The following is a 26,844-nucleotide window of genomic DNA, read 5'->3' as shown; positions in this document are numbered from 1 at the left end:
TTGAACGAGAACTGTGTCTGAAAATAATTTTATATTATAAGGAGGAATTTTTGTAGAAGTACTAGACAATTTAAAGTAAAAGGAAATTGTAAAGGGTCAAAGGGTAATCAATCAATGAAGAGTTCAGTGATTGGACTCTCTAGCGTTCACTTAGTAAGAAAACGTGGATGTTTGAAAGTATTCAAATCAAAAAATATATTTTTTGGCGAAACGAAGTTCGTCGGGTCAGCTAGTTATGAATATTATTTTAAAAACTCTCAATAAACTTGATTGTTTCTACCAACAAAATTAAAGTGCTCTAACCGCTTCTAACCGCTCTACAATTTGTTCTTTGACACCCAACTTCTATCTTTCTTAATTTGGCCTCAATATCGATACAAACAATCTCTGGTGAAAATTCAAGCGAAATCTTCAAAATCCACAATTTTTACCATCTTGTGCATATAAAAGCCTTATAAAATTTCACTTTAACGTTGAAAGGTTACGTTTTTGCTTGAAATAAGTTATTTTTGAAATGTAAAAAAAATGTTTTTTTTCAAACTGTATATAATCGAGTCAAAAATGGTATATAATCGAATCATATATAATCGAGTCCGACCTGTATACAGGGATTGGACGAAAAGAATGAGTTAAGCTAAATTTTGTCAATGTTCAAGTAGTAACAACACTTCGTAAAATACACTCATCTGGATGCATTACATTGCATTTGTTGGGAAAATTCCTATTTATTCAATCCTGTTTCTGGTTTGGATTGACACGGGGACTTGGGAGAGGTTCCAAATTTCCGAAGAGGGTGTCAAAAACTACATTTTTAGCTTGTATTTTTTTTAAATTCTTATCATCATTTTCAGAAACTAAGATCAATTACGAGATTAAGATCCACTAAGAAACTAAGTTTGTGCTCCCGTGGCCGAGTGGTTAGCGTCATAACTAACATGCCGGGGGTTCGGGTTCAATTCCCGTTCTGGTCGGGGGAATTTTTCGTCAAAGAAATTTCCTCCGACTTGCATTGTGATCACGCGTATTCTAGAGCTTGCCACTCAGAATGCATTCAAGGCGTGTTATTTGGCATAGAAATCTCAACTAAGTACTAATAAAAATGACGCAAGTAATACTACGTTGAGACGGCGAAGTTCCTCTAGAAACGTTAGTGCCATTGAAGAAGAAGAAGAAGAAGAAGAAGAAACTAAGTTATTTTATACAAAGTTTTAATTGTGTTGCAATGATAATCAAATCGATCGGATTTTTCCAATTTCAAGCTATAGCTGTAGTCAATGTGAAAAATCCAGTTTCGAGAAAAATATCATGCGTAATGCTAATGCTCTATTCAAACTAAGATAAAAAAAAAGTTGAGACCGAGAACACACAGATTTTATTATAGCAACCCTGGAACGAGAATCTTTCGAGCCAGCCTGTTGACGATGATCTGCTATTCCTAAAGTCTGTTTCATTAAGAATTTGACCGCAAATAATTTTCAAACGTTCCATGAGGAAATGAAGTAGAAAATCATTATACAGGGTAACTTCGAAATTGTACGTTGTATCGAATTGTACGCTATATGAAGCATGATAAAAACTCTGAAACGTAGCTTATATTACTTTTTGTCGTGTTGCTGTTTGGGTAAGTTTAATGAATAAATTCAACTAGAAAACGAAACCAGCCTTTCTCATGATGTTTCCCTTCGTACTGTTGATTAAATCTTGATTCATTTAGAATCTGGAATCACAAAACGCAGTTGTATTTCGGGATTGGTTGAAGTTAAAAAACATGTTTTAATATAAAAATACAGATAATTTATTGTTCTGACAGAAAAAAATATTCAAAAAATGATTCCTTTACACTTTGGAGAAAAATGTTTTTTTCATATGGCCATACTGCCGTTCTACGCATAGTTGTCCCATGTTCCGAAATCAACAACTGAGAAAAATGCCACCAAAGTTTTCTACCATATTTGTCTATCAAAAGCTTTAAGCATTTCAGTTTAGCAATACACCGGATTTTTTATAAGCAGTAATCTATTGTCTAATGAAATGTGAATAGTTCCCCTCATTCGAATAATTCAAGCTTGATTACAGGCTTAGAAATTCATGACATGACAATTATGTTTAGAATCTCAACATGGGACAAATGAACTTGATGTTGTTTTTCTAATAACTGTGAACAAACAATAAGTTTTTATGTGATCTGCAATACCTTTGTAGAATATGTATCTCATTGTTATTGGGCACTCGCTAACAAGGTAAGGTGTACACGTCTTCTGTTAAACATTTTTTTATTTGTTTGAGAATTAGTTCGTTCTTCCATACCAGAAATGAGTGCATTAGCCCTTCTGAAAGCGTGACACTAAATTCTTGTTCTTTTTTTTTTATTAATTCGTTTATTTTTACAGGCTCAATTACATAAGTTTAAAGGAGCCGAATTCTTAACTAAACATATTAACTATATGTATATAGCTATGAACAATTTTCCTTAATTCTATTGTTAATAAGGTAGAAAACCGATTACTCGCGGTAGACTCGAGTTTAGAAGGGTGACATATTTTTATCAGGAATAGGATGGGATATAAGGATATGTTGACAATGTTAACACTCACACTCTCACTCACACTCATCACACTCAACTCTTAAACCTATCTTATAACTACTATGTATTTACATTTCAACTTATTCTATTGTTAGTAAGAAGAGAACCGATTGCTCGCGAAGGACGAAAAGGAGGGGATAAGGGTATAAGGACAACGATGATCGATAGCTTTAAGGAAAACATATATTTGGGACAAGTAATCAAGGTCCCAAATATATGTACCGAGCCAAGACCTCTCACCAGCACATTGGGCTGCCGATGAAGAGCGATTTCTCATGTTTCCATATTTTTTTCATTGACGTTTCTCGTGACAAACCTCCCACGAAATTTCTCCAATAAGCACGTTTTTTCCCTTTGATCAAATTTTTGAGCTGATTCTCAAGGGATAAATACGTTTGAAAATTTTCAGGGGTTCCACGTTTCCGAAAAGATTTAAATGCATTCGATCTTTCTACATAAAGCTTGAAACATTGGCTATCCCACCATGGATTGGGAGGCCTTCGACGAATAGTGGAACCTGGGATGGGATTCGTTTGAGCGCGGACCGCGCTGTCATAGATCAAACGAGAAAGGAAGTTATACTCCTCCAATGGAGATAAGCCATCTCTGGAATTGATGGCTAGAGCAATCGCGTCCGCATATTTTTTCCAGTCAATGTGTCTTGTGAGGTCATATGCCATGTTTATAGATTCAGAAGAATTCGACCCAATGGTGATGGAAATTTTGATTGGCAAGTGATCACTAGCGTTGGGATCCTGGATTACATTCCACTTGCAATCTAGCGATAGTGAATTCGAGCAAAGCGAAAGGTCAAGAGCACTTGGTTTAGCAGGAGGTTTAGGTACACGTGTTGTTTCCCCAGTGTTCAAAACGGTCATATTGAAGCTGTTACAAAGGTCATATATCAACGATTAACGGTTGTCGTCGTACTGTTCCCCCCAGGCAGTTCCGTGAGAGTTGAAATCTCCCAAGATCAATCGTGGCTCAGGAAGAAGTGAGCACATGTCAACAAGTTGCTTGCGGCTAACCGCAGCTCTCGGAGGCCAATACAAGCTGACAATACAGAGGTCTTTGCCTCTGATGTATTCTTGTTCTTGAACCGATTCGTTTACTATGGATCTACAAAAAATACATGGAGGAACAATTTTGCTTAGAATATCAACATGCGACAATTGAGCTTGATGCTGTTTTTTTTTGAAAGCTGGGAATAAACAATAACTTTTTTTTGTGTTTTTCAGGAAAATTAGGCATATGAACATCATTTTATGAAGAAAAGTGAAAATTGTCAAAACATAACATGGGACAACAATGCGTAGAATGGCAGCATAGTGCATTTCTGAAATTGGGCCTTCTAATGAAAATCGACTGTTCCTTATTAAATACAGGGGATCTTCGATATAACGTACACATTTTCAAAGTGTAAAGGAATAATTTTATGAATATTTTTTTCTGAAAAAACAATAAATTATCTGTATTTTGATACTAAAACATGTTTTGTACCTTAAATAAATCTCGAATAACAACTTGTTTTGTGATTCCGGATTCTAAATGAATCATGCTTTAATCAACAGTTCGAAGGGATATATCATGAGAAAGGTTGGCTTCGTTTTCTAATTAAATTTATTCATTAACCTTACCTAAACAGCTATACAACAAAGTAATATAAGCTACATTTCTATGTTTTTTATTATCTTTCGATATAACGTGCAGTTCGATACAATTTTGAATGTGAACGCTTTTCATTTTTAACATTAAAATTACCTCTTTCAAATCGTCTAAACCATTCCCTAAAAAATCTATAAGCTGGTGCAGAATTACCATGAATATCCACAAACATTCAATGCCCTTTTTGCAATGCATACTGTAAAAATTGAACTTGTTCTGCAAAACTCAAAGATTTGAAAATAATATTTGATTGACAGATCAGGAATAACCACACTTAACATAGGCAAATTATGTCAGTCTTTTCAGAAAGTTTTTTGGTTATTTTCCCTAAAGAATACATGAAACGAAATCTAAGAATAGAGTGCCAATGGATGTATGGGAAAAGCGAAAACCGAAAAATTACCCAGGGGAAATATTTAATAAGTTATTTAAATTGGCAGCTCTTGCTGTAGTCCTACGTCTCTCCAGTTATGTCCCTCATCCCTTCCTTCTAAATTAAACTACAAACAACAAATCTAGGATTGTCGTTGATTGTAAACTCCGAACCACAGCTTACAACACCAGACGACACATTCAGGACATAAGCACAAAAATTCAGAATTTTTGGATTCTAATTTCATGTTCAAGTTCTAGATTTTCAGAATCGGATGTCTATTTCAGGATCTCAGATTCCGGGCGTTGATTCCAAATTCAAATTACAATTCAAAATTACAGATTCAGTTTCCGGATGTCCTTCCTTCTTCTAGAACGAATTTGGTTGAGCTAGGAACTTTGACAAATCATTTTCCCAAATCAAGATGTTCGACGCATAAATTGTTCATACTTCAACATCGCTTGCCAGGTTGAATGAAATGTGATTCACCCGCGAACCAAGTTCGATTTCGCTACGCAGAAAGGATGGTCCCGTCGGGGGAATACCCCACGCTCTCGTTGGTTCATGACCGTCCTATGAACGTCATAAAAATTCCACTGCTTGTTATTTTGATGAGATTCCAAGACGCAGCATTGATCCCCTGGAAGGAAACCCTGGAGCATTCCGGTGGAAGGCAAAAAATTATACAATCATAAAAAAAACCTTATTGCGCGTTGTAAAACGATAAGTCGGCAAGAAAACACAACATGAAATAATAACAGCATTCCAGGTTCAGCCCCGCCACGAGGACTCTCCACAGCTGGTAGGAATAAATTGCAGCTAATCTACATAACACTGGCGGACCGGATCTGGCAAGCGGCCGAGAATCCTTATTTTAAGCTCTTGCCTCTAGCGGCCGCACAGCATTTGATGGAGAATAATGTCGATGATGCGGTGTTATAATATGAAAACTGCACTTCATCCAAGAAGAATGGGGCCAAATCGGCCACATTATACAACCTAATAATCCTTCTCTTCCGAGTTAATCGAGCCAAAGGGAACATTGCACACGCGGTCTCCTCGCTGGCTGTCTCGCGGTGCACGACTTCTAACAACGTAAACCGCAAAACACGGAAAACGGCATTGCGTACAATTCCAATTGGCCCATAACTCCCGTAGAGGGGGGCTTTGTGGAACAATATCGAAACGTGTGGATGACATTTCACCTTATTACTAGCGGATCATTCTGAAGTGTTCGCTCGTATTACGTAACCATTACGGTTACGTGGTTCTCGACCAGCGAGAAAATCAATATCGCAGGAAATATGTTCACCGTCCAAAAGCGGCAGCGGGATTTTGAGAAAACGAACCAACGAAAGGAACCCTAAACGAGCGTTCCAAAAATGCCTTGGCAAGACGACAATCCAGCGAAAGTAGAACAAAAGTGCAAAAGCAGCCCTCGGGGTTGTGCGAAGGCTCTCCACACCAATTGCAGAAACGACGCCGTTTGTCAGCTCGACCGAACACACGGTTCCCCTGTATCTATGGGTTTACTCCAGTGTGCCTGCAGGGTGCCAACGTAAGCGATGGGCGTGTGAAAAAGTAGTGGGCGCTTATTTTTAGCACACCACACAATTGTGTCGTGTCAGGTTGATGGGCCGATAGCCCGGAGATAAACTGCCCAAGAACCTTCGGGCAGAAGCTTCTTCTTCTTTTCCGAGCAGTTATGCTGACGGGAAGTTCATTCTAGTCGTTCTGTACGAGCTTTCTACGAAACGAAAAATGATTTTCGTTTTTTTTTTAATTTTTTGCCATTGTCCGAATCTATGCAATTAGAAAATTATTTTATAGTCGAATTTCGTTCCAACGGAATAGCTGCTGTGTGGGTAATTATCATGAAAGCTCTTGAAAACGAGCGTGATATTTATGGGTGGCAATAAATAACGGGCTGGCGGAAGAATAATTGTCCATTAGGCATTTGGCAGTAAAAAAAAACCGGTAATTAATTAATAAAAATTCGATAATTCACCGGCGGTGCTGCCGGGTAAACAGTTGAGAGTCACGTTAGTTTACATGTTTATAGACAGTTTGGCCCGCTTCAAACATGGGAATAAAAACGGGTAATTTTCTCTGACGACACAGCAGCAAAAAATGTTGCACGTTTCCATGGAAAATATCGTCCGGTGATTGGAATTGACTCTGTATTCGATTGATATTCAACAAACATAGGGGGGGGGGGGGCAATGTAATTTCGCTGGAAATTATTTTTCTAGTCATATGAATTCACATCACGCTTCACCATTCGCTTGAGGGAAGCTTGTGGGAAGACAGCACGACGTCGTTTCCGTGTAATTCAGAAATGGTACCCGGAGTTTTGATGACTCCAACGTATCAGATTGGCATTGAACCAATCGAGTGTATTATTTCCAGAATAATCAACATGTTTTCTCATAGCTCGGCTAGTATATATAAATATATATCTATATATATATAAAATTCTCGTGTCACGGAGTTTGTTACCGAACTCCTCCGAAACGGCTCGACCGATTTTGATGAAATTATACTCAAAATACTTACAAATAGGTATGAGAATAGGTTGTAAACTATATATGATACCGGTAGGATACCGATAACCATATATCTAATACCGAATAGGGTGGCTCTATGCAGAAAAAAAGATCTGGATTTTTTTTTTCAAAAATTTGACTTCATACCATACATATAACCTTAAATTTTGACCCCAATTCCCTATTTTTAATTGCGATTTTATTATTTTTGTGTCAAAAATATTCTAATAATTTAACCGTTGTTCGTTTTTTCAACAGAACGAATTTATTTAAGTTGTTCAATGACTGATGGCGTAACGCCCGCTTCATTGAACATCCATCTACAAATACACAAGTAACATCAATTCATCTAAAGCAGGGAGCATCTCCGACGAGCTGGAAGCCTTTTTGAATGAGCACAATGAGTTATCGAAATTCTTCAAATCACATTTGCTCGGATTACAAAATGACAATCACGCTATTGCCATCAACCCTGATAAAACATCAGCTGGAGAGCACGTGTGTAGATCCAAAGCACAAGCGCTGCTGGAATCATGATAGCACGGTGACACGAGAAATTTAATGCGAAGAAAAAACAATAATCTGGAATTCATCGTTGACACACACCGTTCATACGACCCTCGCTATGTTCTTCTTCAATGGCACTAACGTTCCCAAGGTTTGCCTTCTCAACGTAGTACTACTTGTACTACTAGTGTCGACGTCTGGTGGCGACTTTCAATTAGGGACAACAGTTTGGGTCCCTATCTCGTTAGTGTAATAATGTTAGAATGTTAAAATTTGAATGAAAACGTTCACATCATGTTATTTAATCACTTAAAACACTTTTTTCCGACTTTTATTTAACCCTTTGTCTACATTTCCAACATTATTACTGAAACTTTTCATTATAATATAAAGTTGTCTTCAAAAACAATTATCGTACAAGATTTTTTCACCACCTGCAAACAAAAGTGTTTTTCATTTTGCAGAATGCCAAATTGGTACGGAAAGGTTATTTTTCATTCATAATTTAAATTTTAAATACGTGTTCATTCCGCCTGAAAATCAATCAATTTTTTTACGCTCCCCTAAACTAGTAAACGAAGCTCAATGCCATTAATGCGGATCGTTAACTTTTTTAACTTCAAGCGCAAGATAGCAGCATTAAACATAAATAGGATATGAAATCAAAACGAATGAACGTGTTTTCAGATCCAAAGTATGCTCATGAGCATACTTGATAATTACGATGTAAATACTTGAAGAATGCTGTTTTATTCATACGAAATCAGCTAAACATCCATTTTCGAAAAGTAAATACTTTGTTGTTTCTTTTGTTCATACCAAACGTAGTAAAAACTTAATCTCACTGCTCGACTGCTCGAATGAAGTAAAGTAAAGATGAATTTTGTTTTTATTCATACGGCCTATGGTCAAGAAACGCCAATTCAAGATATCGTAAGCTGTGCCAACAATTTATGGTCGACATATACGCGAAGGTAGAGAGTGAACGACTGCAATTCTTACTACACAATCAACAAAAGCGGTGCGAGGAATAATACATTCACTTGCGAGACACTATCATGAGCAACGCCGACACAGCTTTAGTTATAGCCAGGCCAAAGCGCAATGCATTGTCATGACATTACGCGTGTGTTCAAACACAAAATGAAGTTCGATCGTATTCGTCCCCACACATTGTTGGTTATATTCTGTTGAATGGAAAAAGCGCAATTTTGCATTCTGTTCAAGCTCAAGTCCAATCGAGTTGAGCAAATGTGACAACCTTGCCACGCAATTCGACGTAAACAACATTGGTCTCCATGTTCCATTTCTATGAAGCAAAAATAGTAATGGTTTTTCGGGTGGAATAAACACGCAAAATTTAGCATTCAAACACATTCAAAACAAATTTAACATCCAAACGAAATCGAATAATAATTTTCATTCAAATTTCAACAATTTAGAATTATTTCCGGAATTATGCCGATCAGATAGAGAGTAAATTGAACCACAAATACGGATGACTTATTTTGACCATTGTTTCGCGACAAGGCGAACGAATTTAAGAGTGTAAAAGTCGATTTCGATCGAATTGTAAAATCCGATTACTCATATGCATATATGAATATTGAGTTCTGCAAATCGGTGAAGAGTAATAAAAACATCCATGAATAAAGGAAGCAATATGGCTGTGTCCAAACTTAGATTACCGATGTGAATACTCCTCGATTCAATGACAACGATAAAATAACGCGATTCCAAACAGGCCGATTATTCAGCTCCATTGAAGTTAACTGGCGTATCGCTGTTTTCCAATTTATGAACGAGACCAAGCTGTTATAAACTAAGCCATGTTGAAAATCACATGCACGTATTTTCTAACAAGGATACAGCAATAAATATTGATTTTCTATATTTCATTTTTTCTACTTTACGACAAACTTATATTACTTTTTTTCAGTTGACGTTTAACTTTTAAGAGATCAAACATGTCAGTTACGTTAATGAAATACACCAAGAAACATCATATAACTTTTCGTTCAAATCATTTAATTCGTTTTTTTAGCGGTCACATTCGATTTATTTTAAAGATCGTTAAAATATTCAAACACACTTACAATACATTAGTGTGTTTTATTCAAAACCCAAAATATCTTCTAATGTATCCTTTAAAATTATTTTTTACTATAACATTTCAGTACTTCTACCAAAAATCGCTATTATGATATCAGGGACGCCCTCTCCTTTCCAGAGGAGGAAGGGGTGTCATACCATCATAGAAACATTTTTCTCGTACCCAAAAACCCTCACATCCCAAATTTGGCTCCATTTGCTTGATTAGTTCTCGAGTTATGCAGAAGTTAGTGTTTAATTTGAATGGCAGCTCCCCCATTAGAGAGTTGGGTGGAATGTCTAACCACCGTAAAAACATTCATTGCACCCTAAAACCTCTACATGCCAAATTTGGTTTCATTAGCTTGATTAATTTCCGAGTTATGCAGAAATTTGTGCATCGCTCGCTAAAGCTCGGTCGTATCCTATGTTACAACTAACCGGACAATCAGTGGAACACAGGTTTGCGTGCGAGACACCGCCGCTTCCGCTTCGCGTCATCTTGGCGGCTTGGCCGCCTCGATTCCTTATCAATTGAACATAACGTTTATGATTTTTCATGCGGCGATTTATTCCGTTCACGGATTCCCGGATGTGTTATGTTAAAAATCAGCTTTCAAGAAAAAATATAAAAACATATAGCCTCCTTTGTCCCGAGATCACTTACTTTTATATCATGATATAGGGTGCTTACCTTAATTCGTTCCGCGGTTTGCTTGAAAAACACATTTTTTTGAATAATAAAATTAATTAAAACATTATTCTAAGTATTGGCTTCTTTTTTCCATCGGATTCCGTCGATAAGCGTTCATCGTTTGGCTATACCTTGGGTAGATTGTACATTTTGTAGATTCTCTCCGTGATGGCCTGAACCATCGAATTTGCGCAAAGCACACACTGAATAACGCTTGGAATTAGCAAATCATTCTCACTTTGCAATTTTCGGTGATTCGAGCTTTAAATAGTCAATAATGACACCGTCTACGTCTTTACAGTCACAAGAGAAAGGGAAGGAATGTTAGTATGATATTTGCGACCAGCAGCGTCGCCTCTATAGCGTGGTTCGCTTGCGATTATCACAAAAAGAAAAATTAATAGTGGTAATGGGTAAGAAGAATCAGGATTCGCCGTGGTGAGTGATGTGATTCTGAGAACTTCTCAACTATTCAACGAAACGAAATTACGAAAATAGTATCCATTCTGACCTGAGAAGGTCACTGAGAAAACTCCTTTAAAAAATCTCGAACTTTTTATTTTTATTCATTGCTCATATTACATTTCAAATTTTCTTAACAATTCTTGATTCTTCTATTTTTGGCAACCCGAGAAGGTCGCCGAGAAATTCTTTCAATATTCCTCAAATAGACGATATATTTTTCAACGGAGGAAGTTCCTGACTTAAAATTAATCCATGTCTTTCTCTGTATAATAACCATGAATAACAGCTGTTACAACCATCCTCCTTAGGGGCTTTGAACTCTCTGCTCTGGTTCTCAATAGTTTCTGATGTTCTCTTTTTCTGACATGCTACTATAGAGATCCGTCATTCGCAGGCGGAGTTGTGAAAGAAGCATTCAAATTTTGAAGCCAAGCCAATTTTTGATGCCCTGTTCCGAACTAAAGCGCATTGCACTCAATCCATTATGCATCCATTGAAACAAATGGTAGTCGGGAGGGGCAAGGTCCGGGCTATGAAGCGGGTGAACCAGAATTTCCCACCCACTATTTTCCAAATAGTTTTTAACATGAACAGCAACATGAGGTCGGGCGTTGTCATGATGGAATATTATCGACTCGTGTCTGGATGTTTTTATGCAATAGCTCGCTTTAGACGGATCAACGGATCCAGACACTGTTTGACTTTAATACCGGTATCTCCACTTTTAAATCTTACAAGCCGTTCGTTATTTGAGACATCTTTGTAGAACAAAGATTTTTTCTATCTCTTGAAATAACCGATATAGCGTCTTTTTTCTATGTTACGTTAGGGTCACCATAGAAAAAAAAATTTTTTTTTGTTCTAACTTTTATATTTCAAATTCTTCATACAAACTGTCTTCGAAAGACTTTTTTTAACTTCACTCAAAGTTATTGATATTTCTTCCCAAAAAACACGCTCTTTTCATTTGTTTGTCATTCTTTCTGGGGCAAACATAAAAAATGTTTGTTGACTGAATTTGAAAGAAAAAAAATCACTATATAATATGTTATTTTTAAAACTATATTATTTTTTTGTGTTTGAGTAAATCAAAATTGAAATCATGAGTTTTTGGATAAAAACACATAAATAACTTTGAGCAGGATTAGGATATTGACAAATTCTGCATCGCAAAATGTTGGTATTGATAAGCTCTAAAAGTCGTACGAAGACAGTTTTGATGCAGAATTTTAAAACCCGTTTTTCCATGGTTACCCTAATGCAACTTAGACAGAAAGCGCTAAAACAACTTTGTGGGAGATATTCATTCTTTAGACAAAAACTTTAGACAAAGTTGATAAATATGATAGAGCGCTTATTCTTATGTTATCAAAAATAGGGTGATCTGAAGTTATCAAAAAAAAGGGGGATCTGGGTGATGAAGAGGATGATCTCTTTAATTAAAATTCCTTTAATCATTGTCCGCTCATCAAACAAAATGTTTTTATTCATCTGAAAAGGAAGATATTTACTAATGTTACATTAAAACAGTTTGAATAAATTTAGCCTTTTGTATTTCACCTGAATCAACTAGACTTTTAAGAATAGTTTGCACCTCATTAGTCAAAAACATTTATTCCTTTTTATGTTGAAAAGTTCTAATAAAATAATCAAAATTAACAGCAATTTCAGCAGCATTGTCTGAACAAGCCCAAGTTGTGTTTGAAAGGATACTAACAATCGTTGGTGAAAATGCACTGTAGTTTGAGAGACCCTGGTTTCCAAATTAATCGCGTAGTACAACAAGACATTCTTCTTGTGAATGAAAACAGAAAGGAAATCGCTCAAAAAAACTGAGAATCCTCCCGATAGAAAGTCCAAGAGAAAAGTACAGTGCGTTACCATGCTCAAGCAATTTTGCATAATGGCACCGACGAAGTCACAAAAACACTTCAATTATTCTGCATTAACAATTTGGCAGACAAACTCTACTGCGGTTTTAGTTGAAAACCTGATTATAAAAATAAATTTTACGCTCGTTGGTTTACGCCTGCGACCTACGTTTTGCAAGGAAAGAGCTTACAAACATTTGTTTACAAATGGTGTTTTTATATTGTTGCTCCTAAATTGAACTGTCCTTGCACCCCAATTTGTGAGCTATTGCTGTATTTGCCTGAAAACAATGTGCTCAAACATCTACTGTTCTACACTACTTAATTACTAATTTTAATAAAGATTTCTGCATAAAAGATCATTTGTTTATCCATTTATAGTAGATTCTTACCTGTTCTAGTACTTAACATGAAAACAGCGAACAAAATAGTTAAAACAACTACAAAAGCTGAAAAATTCACTATGCTTGTTTTTTACGAAATGTGTTAACGCAAACATTTTAGCATATGTTTTGACAGTAACTTTTTTGTAAATTCTTAGTATCATAAATTATAGGCTGTATCGATACCTGTAAATGATGTAAAAATGAAGCCTGTACTCCAAAGAATATCAGAGTTTTCATTATTCAACAACAAAGTTCAGTAAATTTACACTAAAAAATGTAGTGTTCGGAATTCGAGACAAAACGGTAAGCACTGTTTCAATTGCTCAGGAGCAGAGATGCCAACCTTCCTGATTTTTCAGGATTTCCCAGACTTTTTAGCACGCTCCCTTGTATATATCTTACATTAAGTTAAATTCTCTAGACGCAAAACTGTACTTAACTTTTTTTGTCCCTACCCTCAATTGTTTCGTGGCTTTTCAAAACAGTGCTAGGAAATTTCATGAAACAAGATTGTCTGACGAATTTATGAAATTACGAGATTCAGTTTGAGGAACAACATTAATTTATTGAGGATAATGTGTATGTAGATGTATTCCCAGAGTTGTTAATGTAGGAATACGTTTCAGAGTGTAAAAATACTCAGGAGAAATTTTTTTAATCCAAAGTCAATAAAAAAAGATTTTATATGTAATCTGTTCGTCTGATTCAAAGTAGAATCAACTTTAATGATTGGACTATGGTAAATATATCTACAACCGTACTAAATATCATAAAAATTAGGAAAAATTCAACAAATCTTCCACTGCTGATATGCTTTCCTCATTTGTTGAGTAAATATTCATTTCAAAGCATGGACGATGAATTCAGTGAAAATTTGCACATTGATTTCTCTGCAATTGATTGTAGTGATGCTGTAGGTTTTCGGAAAAAATATAAACGATCGAAAGGTCAGGTGAAACACTAGCACTTTTGCTTATGCGAGGATTTATACCATGCTTATTAATTCTTTTACATATCCGGTCTTTGCCCGAAGAAGTCTTTCTTCGGGCAAAGACCGGATATGTAAAAGAATTAATAAGCATGGTATAAATCCTCGCATACTATGTATGCATACTATGTTTCTGGTGGGACTTGGATGGATTCTGTATTATGAGCTACTACCAAGCAACCTGTTTCTCACATGTATGGCTCGCAGCAGTTTTCGACGAGGAAGAAAACATGTTCTTGGAGAATAGAATATTGAAGCTTTGTGAAAGATGACGAAAGATTGTGAAACAGAACTATGGATATAAAATGAAATTAAAATGCTTTGATTGAAAATGATGTTTTTGTTTCCCCAAGAATCGACATTAACTTTTCGGACAACCCAATATGAGCTATCCTGATTTATCTTGATTTTCATTTTCATTCTTCCTGATTTTTTGAAATAATAGTTGGCAACCCTGCTCAGGAGTTCAGCATTTCACGAAAACCATTTGGTATCACTTGAATAAGACTGAGTTCATGAAGAAGTTTGATTCCGGATACTACACAAGTTAACACAAAAAAATCCTCATGGATCGAATTTCCATCTGAGAATAACTGCTGACTTGAGTAAGTTGATGGTTTCTGGTAATGAAAAAAGGATCACTTACAACAACGTCAACCGAAAACGGTCGTTATCATAAAGCGATGAACTGACGCAAACGGTGGCCAACGGTGTTTGATGCGACCTTTCTGACTGAAACCTATTACTGGTACCACCTAATGAAAACGAGAATCCCGTCGTCGCACACCTGATACTTTCCCCAACTTTTACCTTTACAATCCACTTTTAAGTCACCGCACTGTTACACTTTTCATAATCCCATTACGTCCCAGCAACGCAATCGAATTGCTTCGCTAACACGCCACCAAAGCGACCATTACCAAACATTACCTTTATCTCACTCCGCGGTGCAATTGGTGCCACTAGCAGAGATCTGATTCCAGCGGCACCTGCCGAAATTATGATACCACTAAAGGCTCGCTGCTTATTTTTCTCCACCTATCTTCCCAAACAGCCCGGAAGACAACGCTCAAATTGCTAAATTCAGCCCAATCTGTACCACTAATGGCCACTTTTCCTCCAATTGGGCCGAATTGCCGAATTAAGAAGAGCGAAGCGAAACGGCTCACATCAGATTCTGTACCACTTACTTGTGCTTTTTTCCTTCCTTTGCGCGCTTTGGTTTTTTTTTGCTGAGATAAATACAACTAACAGCAGGTGCACACTTTCTACGCGAAATACAATTGGATAAATCTCGGAAACAAAACAAAAAATCATGATTGCAAACGAAAGCTAGCCAACTTATTGGCACTTGGTTTGATGAGTGCGCAGTTGAATTTGCGGAACAATTTGCCATGTGAGTGGCAAATCGGCTTCGAACGTTTCCAAACAGCTTCCAATTGGATGTATTTTGTTTTATTTTTTGTTGGATGAAAGAAATGAATAAGCGAATGAAAGTGCGGCTCAAATGTCGTATTTAGTCGTAACGATATCTGATTTGTGCTCTATTGATATTCGAAGCTTTGAAAAGCAGGTCTGTTTGATAGGAGGAGATTGGATTATGTTATAACTTCCTATGACTATGTGATGAAAAACAAGATATTTGGAAGGTAAAGGTGTAAGAACGGTTTGTTGATATATGTTCAATTAAATGCAATTTTAGAACTACCAGATTTTAGCGTAAAATTGGTAAAAAATTAATACTGTTATTAGTAGTACATAATGGATTTTCTTTTTATTACGAATTGCGATTTACTCTTTTCCCAGTTAGTCAACCATTTAAGTATTTAATTAGATTCTTTCATATATAGTAATGTGATAGACAATTTCGAAAGACTAAAATACTGTTCAACGTGTTCCCACATTTTTCAAATCGCTCTTTATAATGGAACATTTTGAAACTAAATGATTGCATTTTATACAAATATCAATGCGAAAATTATAATACGATTCATTAACAAAAATAAATTACTTATCGATAGCTTCAAAGCATTAACAGATTTGAGGAAGCCGCTTTAAAAACAGTAATGAATTCGTGTTCGTGTTCATTACATCTCAATACTGAAAGCTCACATATTTTTCATACCTATCTTCCCATGTAGCCCGGAAGACATCGTCCGATCTGCAAAATTTAACTCACACAAATTCGTGCCATTCCCTTATACGATTGATTCTCATATTCATTTCGAATGGTAGAAATTAATTTTGGAGAATGTGTTCTTAACCTGTTCCAAAAACTCAACCGCTTTCATGTTCCTATCATATTGTGCTTTGGAACATTCGCTAAGATATCAAATATTTTAAATTTGTGTTTACTCGTGCAAACTTGATAAGAATATTTGGAGAGCATCAATTTTAGAATTTGTATTTTTAAGAGATTCTTTGAATTCCAAACCAAACAATCACCTGAACCAATTAGCTTGGAGCACATTTCAATCGATTGCCTGATTTCTGAAGAATTTTTCATATTTTTTTTGTATCGCAAATTTCGCTTCACTCACATAAATATTTTATTAATTGAATATTTGTTCTAAAATGCTCCTTGTACACCCAAAGTTAATTTTTAGCACATTAGCACAAAGTTAATTTTTAGCATGGCATCCCGATTTATTACATTAAATGAGCTGAAAGATAACATAAAATGTTCTACTCCCCAATACTTGTATATCATTTGTATAATATATATGCTAGAGCCAATATGAGGGAGCAAAACAGGAGACACATTTAAATGAAAGCTTTTCGTATAGTTTGCCAAATACACGGCCCAGACAGAGAAAGCTATATTCTCGTTCATGTTCTTCTTTATCGGCTTAGAAAACACCTTCCAACTTAATTTTATGATGAGGTGTAATATTATCACGCTCCTTTACAATAGCGCTGGCAGCTATATGGATAGCGTGGTCGTGTAAAGTAACTTCGCATTCCAGCCGGCCTTGGTTCGATCCCCATTGACGTCGTATGGACTTTTTTTTGCACAATCCCAAATGAAAAGAGAAAAGAAAACAGGAAGAGATGTCTGCTTGCATACATACAAACCATTTTTTAACTTCAAAACAGCTCATTATTTGCGCATTTGACTCTCATGACCAGGAAATGGCATCTTTTCTGCCAACGCTAGTTTGGGTGTAGTATTCCAGTACGACCGTTTGAACCATACTAGACATTGTACTCGAAAAAATGCAACACTTCCTTTTGTATATAACTTTTCATTGCATGGGTGAAAATTGATGAAATTTTGGATAAAACTAGTTTAGAGTGTAATGTTTACATCAGTGGTTTTCAACCTTTTTTGCTCCATTCCCTCTTTTACGAAAACCAATCCCAGTTCTTTCCCTATCAGTGTTTTGTAAGAAAGTATGTAACATATAACTAAAATAATGAAAAATACAAACAGTTCACAAGTTATGTTCGCAAAAAAATTTGATTTCATACTTGTATCCAGAGTTGCCAGCCTTCCAGTTTTTCCTGTATATTGCCAGTTTTTTTACGTAGAACTACGTCTTTCATTAAGGGTGCCAAATCAGAAAACAGGTCACGTTTTTATGAAATAAAGTCAACTTTAATAACTATTCTTGCCGCGAACGGATTTTGGCGATTTACATACCAAACGAATCGGAAATACCCCAACATTTATTTGATATGCTATACATTACAATCCCACAGTCTGTATATGGTTTGAATTGATGAAAATTGGAAGCATTCCCATTTCCTCATACATTTGTTCTGTCCATTTGTGTGCTTTCCCGAACAGAGCTGTCAATATCGAGCAACTTATCGACGAGCAACGAAGGGGAAATCGTAGGATGTGAAGTCTCCGTGAACAAAGGAAAAGAAGAAGAACGAAGGTGAATATTTGCCTAGAGTATAAACAGTGGATCTCGCTGAGGCAAACTTTCATTCTTCGTGAGGAAATCGACTCAACAACATCGTTTGCTGGGCGAGCTTGACGGCGAGGGATAGAATGCCTTTCTCAAGGGCAATGGGGGTGGAGGAGTAATATTATGGATAAAGTAAAGTTTTCCAAGGGCCTGTTTGAAGGTTCGAGACGAATGAACTGAAGAAGTTTAAAGTGTCTTTAATTCAATAAACAAGGAAGGAAGGCAAACTTTCAGTTTCGTTCTATATTCGAAGCAATGAATATCGCTTGTTTTTCCTTATTTTGCGCCATCACATGTCTTCGTTTCGGATTGAGCTGTGGACGCGACCAAATTACTCATTCGCTGATGTCTCTGGCATTGCAATCATTGCATCAAACTGACGCCATTGCATTAAGGTTCTGATCTATAGAATTGTGAAATCACCAAGAAAATAAATGTTCTGGAATTTTCGCATGACAGTAGGAAAACTTTCTCCTCTAATTATCGTCAAATGATTCCACAATAAAAAAAAACATTTCAGGGCGACCAAACTGGTAGAATGGTTATTTCAAAATTATAAAATAATATCCGCAGTTATAAACGAGCGACTTGAATTAAACTACAGCGTAGTTCTACGTCAACAATGCGGTCGTGTCTTGAACACTAGCTCCTATAATTTTTTTTTTTTTGAGCATGCCAGCGAAACAGCCAAAGTTCAAAAATCTCCAGTTTTTGTTAAATTTTCACAGTTTTATCCAGCTTTTTTATTTCTTCGGCATTTTCAAGTTTTTTGCTCCCTTTTGTTAAGACTGCTTCCACGACTTGATTTAGGTTATTGAAACTGACTCAGAAACGTTTTACGAGACTGTGGTTGCCTGTTTTAATGGAGACGGAATACCATACAAGCAGGATATTCTTGTAGGATATTCTGCCGAAGGGGCTAATAACATGACCGGTACCGAGAAGTCATAAAGAGCGTATCTAGAAAACCCAAGTTCGTTCACAAAAATGCTGCATCCGTCAGCCACGCGGTGGATTTCATTAGAAAATATTTTGTTATACGTATATTGGAACGTTACGAATCGCTCCGAATTTATATTGGATTTATTTTGAATTGTGACAAAGTAGAGAAGACCCGAGTAAGATCGATCTATGACGGTTTGAATAATCCTACGACGAACAATTTATTCAACCTTCTCATTACCAGAATATTTCAAAGCGGAAGCTCGGAACTATTTACTTTGCATTCGAGCATTTCAAGATCGTTCAGGACACTTTTGGATAACTTTTTAGAGACAGATATGAAAAATATAATCAATCTGAACAACGTGCAGTTCGATCAGGAAAATTATGTCAGTTTGGATAACGTTTATGTAGGTGCCGCGATTGAATTGTTGATCAATGAATATTTGGTCGCATGTACTCTTTTTTTTTCGCATTTAATTTAGATGATCATTTGATTGTGCACCCGTGGCCGAGTGGTTAGCGTCTCACATTATCATGCCGGGTGGACGGGTTCGATTCCAGTTCTGGCCGGAGGATTTTTCGTCAAAGAAATTTCCTTCGACTTGCACTGTGGTCACGCGTATTCATGAGCTTGCCCCTCGGAATACAGTCAAGGCGTGTTATTTGGCTTAAGAAATCTCAACTAAGTATTAATAAATGACGCTAGTTAATGCATACGTTGAGACGGCAAAAGTTCCACAGGGAACGTTAATGCCATTCAAGAAGAAGAAGAAGAAGATCCTTTGATTGTCAACATGACGAATATAGCTCCAACTAATATCATAAAAAGGAAGCATATGTCAATTGTTCTCCTTCTACAAAGTCTTCCGAATATTTGCGATCGAAATCGTAAAATTCAGGATATTGATAACGAGTTTGGGGAGATCCGAAACCTGGATTTTACTGACTTCACTGACTTCACGAACTCAAGGATGCTTCTTTCTTTTGGGGTAAAATTTAGTCACTAAAAAGGAATGACAATCATTTTACTTATCCTAAGTTGTAAAATATTATTTCAATATTTCTGATTTTGCCGCATTACTCAGCAATGGTTGAACGATTGTTTTCAGAATACAATTTGAACAAAACAAAACTAAGAAATAGAACAGGAACGAAAACTATGCGCGGAATTCTAGCTTCCAAAAATTATGTAGACATGCATAAAGAACAGTTAGGGTTAGTAAGAATCACACAGAATGTAATACAAAAGTATAATGTTAATAATGATCATAAACAGATTCAGGAAATTTAAAAATGCTGCGGTACTTACGTATTAACGCCAACGAAGCGCAATTTTTTATGAATTTATTTTTTTGCTATAAAATTTATTCTGAGGGTAAAGTAATATGGTGGCGAAGCTCCCATTTAACGCGGTTAAGGAACAGAGACGGCCCCAATTCATCGAGGTGATGCAATCCGAGTCGACCGCCGACTCGCTGTCAGAAGCGGCGGCCTTTCGCAAGCAAACCTGTTTCCCCGAATTGTAAACAATAAATTTCACTAAGAAAAAATAAATTCATATTGAAAATAACACTCCGGTGGTATTAATACGTAAGTACCAATGCTACATAAAGACACTGTCGCTGTATGCCCTTATTTGTATTGTTAATATAAAAAAATTGAGAAAAAATTAAAAAAAATTATTCTCCCAGTTTTTTCCAGTTTTTTCGAATTTTTTCCAGCTTTCTACAATTTTTTTTCAATTTTTTTTCAGCTTTTTCAAAAAACATCTCCAGCATTTCTGCTTGTATGACGGCGCCAGTGGTTGTATGGTTAGCGTAACAGCCTCACAATCCGATCGGCCTGGGTTCAATCCCAGCTGGCGTCGTTGGGATTTTCTGAGGCGAAAAATCTCTGGTTACGTCTTCCTTCGGAGCGGAAGTAAAAGAAGTTGGCCCGGCTCATGAGTTGTTGAGTCTGATAGGTAGGAACAGGTGGAGTCGCCTCCCTGATGTCGGTGATTGGCACTAAAGTGGCGGAAATAGGCCGACGAAAAATAAGCGAAGATAAAAAAAAAAAAAAAAAAAATTTCTGCTTGTATCTGATTACAAAAAAGGTATATAAAGTCTGTCAAGTGGTAATCGAAAAGCCCATCTCATGTCATCTTCGATTATTCCTTCACCTTTTTGTCATCATTCACTGACAAAAGTCTTTCAAACATTGTGAAGTTGTTCAATTGAACATTACGATTTCAAGTTTGGAAATGTTCGTCGAGGATTGCAAATTTTAGCGTATTCAAAAAAGTTGTGCCATTTTTTGCTAATCACTGTCGCCTTCAAAGCGAAGTGAATGGGTAATATTCTCTTGTCGGTTGAAAATCACTGGTTTACATGGTACCAAGCCAACGATGTTGTTTTTGTGCCGAATGAACCAAATCCGCCAAACTGGCCAGAGCTCCGCGTAATGGAAAAATTCTGGGCGATTATCAAGGGCAAGCTTCGGAAAACAGGGAAGGTCTTCAAAAACGACCTGGATTTAAAAAAGTGTGTAAGATAGGTGGCGCAAGTGTTGCACACGATTTGATGGGTAGCATGAAATCTAAGGTGCGAGCATTTAGCCTAGGAGAAGAGGTCAAATGAACCAACTTTGCAAAAAAAAAAAGATTTCAAAAATATACGACTTAATTTTTTTTTTCAATTTTTGGTGATCATGGTTGTTGAATTTTTTTGGAATTTTGAATGGATTTTGTACGAAATGCAAAAACTGTTTTGACAAAAAAATGTTTTTTTTCACCATACATGATATAAAGCATTCATTCCGACTTATATTTAGAACGATATGTTCAGAATGATATTGAACTTATCAGTCACGCTCTACAACCAACACATAATTTGATAAAATATTCTAATGATTTTTTCTTTTTGTTTCATTTCAGGTATGGAAAAGACAATCGCAATACGATTACAAACACGAACGTTGGTAATAGAGGTGGGCAAAACAATTCACTTTGATGAACGGTTCAGTCACTCACCGTTCATAGAAGTGAACCAGTTTTTTTGAGCCGTTCTTTCGCTCTTTCGTTCAGCGGTATTAAAAACAACATGGCATGTTAGCTGGAGTGCTCCCGTGGCCGAGTGGGTCACACCTAACATGCCGGGGGTTCGGGTTCGATTCCCGTTCTGGTCGGAGGAATTCAAAGTCAAAGAAATTTCCTCCGACTTGCACTGTGTCAAGCGTATTCTAGAGCTTGCCACTCTAGAATGCATTCTAGGCGTGTTATTTGGCATAGAAATCTCAACTAGTAAAAATGACGCAAGTAACACTACGTTCAAACGGCGAAGTTCTCCTGGGAACCTTTGTGCCATTGAGGAAGAAGAATAATGTTAGCTGGAACCCAACATCAATAAACTGTTATTCATTGATATCGTTGGATTAGATAAGAGATTTTTTGATTCCTATTTACATTTTTTAAATTTAGTGGGGAAAGATAAGGTGCTTCTTTTTGAAAAGTCGCAAACTGTGTGTGAAAATATGTTTGTCGGTCGACAATAGTGTATGTAATAATTTGATGTGCACAAAATATGAGCAATTTTTCATATTTTCTGTCAGCACAAAACACAGGTTCCATGTAAGTTCATATTTTATTTCATAATGGTTCTTTCAGAGAAGAAAACCGGCAGTGATTTTTTTCAATTTTCACTAACGATCAAACATACAAACAATCACGATATCACGTACACGCAATAGACCAAACAATGTATTGAAAGCAACGAAAAAACTTTTTTCTCAACTTGCCCTCACTAGAAGATTTTATGTTTACCTATGCCATGAATCGCCCCAGCTCCCCCAGATTTTTTTCTGATAATCAGGAAGTATATGAATGTAACGCGGAATTGAAAAATATAAGAAATTGAAAATACAGGGTTTCCAACTTTAAATTCCGAAAGTAAATTGAAATAAAACACACTTAGAATTCGAATTTCGTTGAAACTTTTATTTCAAATTAAAGTTTGGTTTATGCCATTATGTGTGAAATACAACATCATTCAAATGTCCACCTAGGGCTTCCTCGCACACCTTGATCCGGAACAGGCAATTTTCGATGACTTTTCGGCACATATGGGGCGGTATCTCGGTCATAACTTCACGAATGTTGTCTTTCAAATGTTCAAGAATTTGCGGAGAGTTGGCATAGATACGGTCTTTCGCATAACCCCACAAAAAAAAAGTCTAGCGGGTTCAAATCGCATGATCTGGACGGCCAATTGGCATCACCAAAACGCGAAATTATGCGTCCCTCAAATTTCGTTCGCATAATGGCCATGTTCGGTCGTGTTGTGTGGCATGTGGCGCCGTCCTGCTGAAACCACATGTCATCCGTATCCACATCTTCAATTTGTGGCAAAAAAAATCGGTTAACATGCGGCCATAGCGCTCACCATTCACAGTTACCGTCTCGCCGTCCTCATTTTCAAAGAAATACGGCCCAATGACTCCACCAGACCATAATGCGCACCAAACAGTGACGTTTGGCGGATGCAATGGCCTCTCAACAATCACGTGTGGATTTTCTGAGCCCCATATACGGAAATTTTGGGTGTTCACATAGCCACCGAACTCGAAATGTGCCTCATCGCTGAAGAAAATTTGATGCGAAAATTCAGCATTTTACTGCTGTTGTTCGTTCACCCAATCGACGTATGCCCGACGCATTCCATGGTCACCACGCTCTAATTTTTGTACCAGTTGGACTTTATATGGATGTAGGTGCAAGTCCAAATGCAAAATTCGCCACAATGATGTGTTTGACAAGCCCAATTGCTGAGCACGCCGTGGAATCGAAACATTCGGGTAATCCTACACACTGGCAGCAACAGCAGCAATATTTTCGGCCGAACGCACATTACGATGATGCACAGGTTTCACAATATCCGCTACGGATCCAGTTTGTTCGAATTTACGCACTACATTAGCGATTGTGTGCTCTGTAGGCCGTCCATGACGACCAAAATCCGTCCGTAATGCTCGAAAAACATTTGCCGGTTTTTCATCATTTTTATAGTATCATTCAACAAAATTAACACCTTGTGCGATGCTAAAACGATCCATATTGTAAAATGGCAGACATTCAACTAACGATATGACGCTTTGGTTGACAACTATGTCAAACGGTTGTCAGCGCAGGGCTGTATACTTTCGGAAGTCCGAAATGGAATACCCTGTATATAACTTTGTCTTTTAAACTACGAAAATCTAATTTAATTTTTAAACCAAAATCGAGTATACGTCAACAAATTGAAACCTGCGTTACATGCATTTTGCTCGTAAATGACAATAGCGTTCTCGTTATATTTATCCATTCCGTCCAGCGCAGATCAGTTCAGCTGCACTCATTCGTTCGCAAACAGTTCGGCCGCAAACCCTTCATTCTCAAACAGTTCTTCCCCATACAGTTCACCCGCAAACAGTTCGCTCACAAACAACTCTCAATCAGTTCGTTCTCAAACAGTTCTTTCCTATACAGTTCACTTGCAAACAGTTCGTTCACAAACAGTCCACTTTCAGGCAGTTCACTCTCAAACAGTTCACTCGCAAACCGTTCTTTCGGAATCAGTTCGTTGGGAGAACTACAGTTCTTTGAAAAAGAACGACCGTTCGTTCACTCTTTTTGGCGAACTAGTTCTTTCGTACCGTTCGTGAACGGTTTGCCCATTTGCCCGGTTTGCCAGTTGGTAATACAATACAAAACATCTTGATTCAGAATATGTTCTAAAATCTGAATGACACGCTCTATTAACGCTTGGTGAAATTCGTTTAAATCGCTGAGAACTTCCTCACATTTCAACGGTTTTTCTTATAAATCCCGAAGTTGTTCAACATTATTATACCAGGTTGGTCAAAGCTCAAGCAAAATCAAGTTAGGAGAAAAAAAGTTTCTTTTTCACTTTTATCGATTCCTAATATAATCAAGAATACGGAGCTACAGATTCTAATCAACAATTTTCCCTTGATGTGAAGCCAAATGCAGGCGAGCGTTAGAACGACCACTGCGCAATTAATAATCGAAATGAATGAAGTATTTTTTTCAAAAGTAACAACCCATATTACCGTAACCCGAAAACCCGTTTGCGTCGCTATGAAAATGCACGGTGATGTTGTAGTGGATTATTCCCTAATCACGGTAGATACAACCGAAGCATACTACGGGTTGGGTCGGATAATATAGAATAGCCTTAACACCATGGCACTCGCAAGCTTTGACAAACATCTTGAAGCGTTCCAATTTTGTATTGCGGTAAAATGTTTATCGTTTCGCATCTAGAAAATTCATTTCTTCGAGTGGATATCGAATTACTAACCGATAGATCACTGGTTTGTCATATGACGTCATATGAATTACTTTCAATGCGTTGGTCCGTTGGAATTTCACAAATATTGTTGGGTGAGTAACTTAATTAGTTCCGTTTCCACAAGATGACTCAATATTATATAAATTGTCGACGGTGGCAGCTGTTGTTTGCTGAATCGTCACCATCTGTCGAACAAATATTGTTTACAAATCTTTGAGTGTGGCACTGCGATGAAAATGCCGAGTTTCGTTTCAAAAAAGGATTGTGTCACATTTACCTGAATGTGACATGTACCCGAATGGAACATCTACTCGAATGAACATTTACCAGGATGCTATATTTACATATCTACATCTATATTTAATTAGAAGGTATTTCTATATTCAGTTCTGATGGACGTCATCAAAATGATCACATTCATACATTAACTGGAATTCAAAAACTCGTACCTTACTTGGGTAGAGTATAAACGAGAGAAAGTGGCGTTGCGTACTATATTTTGCAAAGTTATGACAATGTTGTCAATTTGAAGCATAAAATTCTTAGAATGAAATATTGAAATCTTTAAAAAAAACAAAAAAGAAAGAAAAGACAGATGACTTTTGCTCATTGAGGGCAACTAATTATTCAGATGTCAGTTTGGGGTCTACCAACGTTGGCTGTATTAACAAATTTTTAGGAAATAAATTTAATACTAAACTATAAAAGGAAGTTTTACCTAAAGGTGGAAAATATATAATACTAATAAACATCCAATGATAAATGAAACTGAAAATAAATATCGGTTACTAAATGATTGATAAGTAAAACATTATTTCTTAAAAAGTCCAATTATTGAATAACGGAGAATGTTTGAAGGAAATCGGCATTTTATATGTTCGTGAAGCATTTATTTTTCGTAAAAATACCCCCCAGGTAGAGTATTATATTCCTCAATTACCACGAGGTATAAGAACTGTCATTAGAGGAAATAATACGGCGTTGTTAGAACGATTGAAGATTAAATAAATAAAAAAAAATGGAGGTAAAAAACTCCTCTTTTATCGAGATAAGGTACTTCACTACCAGTCGATCGCATTAACCCCTTCCCATATTATTTAATACGTCACACTTCAAGTGATTTCACTAGCCTGCTGAGCGTTCTAGCGGCCTATGTTTTCGAGTACCCACGAGTGAGACTCGGTGTTGTACGGGAAAGGGTTAACAATTGAATTACACGTATTGCTGTTTGAATCACTTCCCTTGGTATCGTGTTATCTGGAGCTGGATTTCAGCGATAGTTATTCGTTTATAAAACTAGAATCAATGCGCAATTAAAAAAGTAATTTGGCTATTTCCAGTGAAGTTATTAGAATATATCAGAAATAGTAATCAATATGTCAGTTGTGGAGCACATATGATGCTTAAAATCAATTGTTACTGTAGAGTTTTTTTAATTAACCATTCTACGGAAATGTTATGTTATGTAACAATTATCAGCTGT

The 26,844-nt window shown here is 36.7% G+C and overlaps 1 protein-coding gene across 1 annotated transcript in view; it reads left to right on the top strand.

Moving 5' to 3' along the window:
• The window catches only part of LOC129778553 (microtubule-associated protein futsch), a 233,080-nt gene that overhangs the window by 37,420 nt on the left and 168,816 nt on the right, over positions 1-26,844 (top strand). The gene's annotated exons all lie outside the window — the stretch shown is intronic.

This window comes from Toxorhynchites rutilus, chromosome 3, assembly GCF_029784135.1.
Source record: "Toxorhynchites rutilus septentrionalis strain SRP chromosome 3, ASM2978413v1, whole genome shotgun sequence".
Classification (NCBI taxonomy): domain Eukaryota; kingdom Metazoa; phylum Arthropoda; class Insecta; order Diptera; family Culicidae; genus Toxorhynchites; species Toxorhynchites rutilus.
Note: the sequence above shows the minus strand (reverse complement) of the source record. Positions and strands in the feature narration are given on the sequence as shown.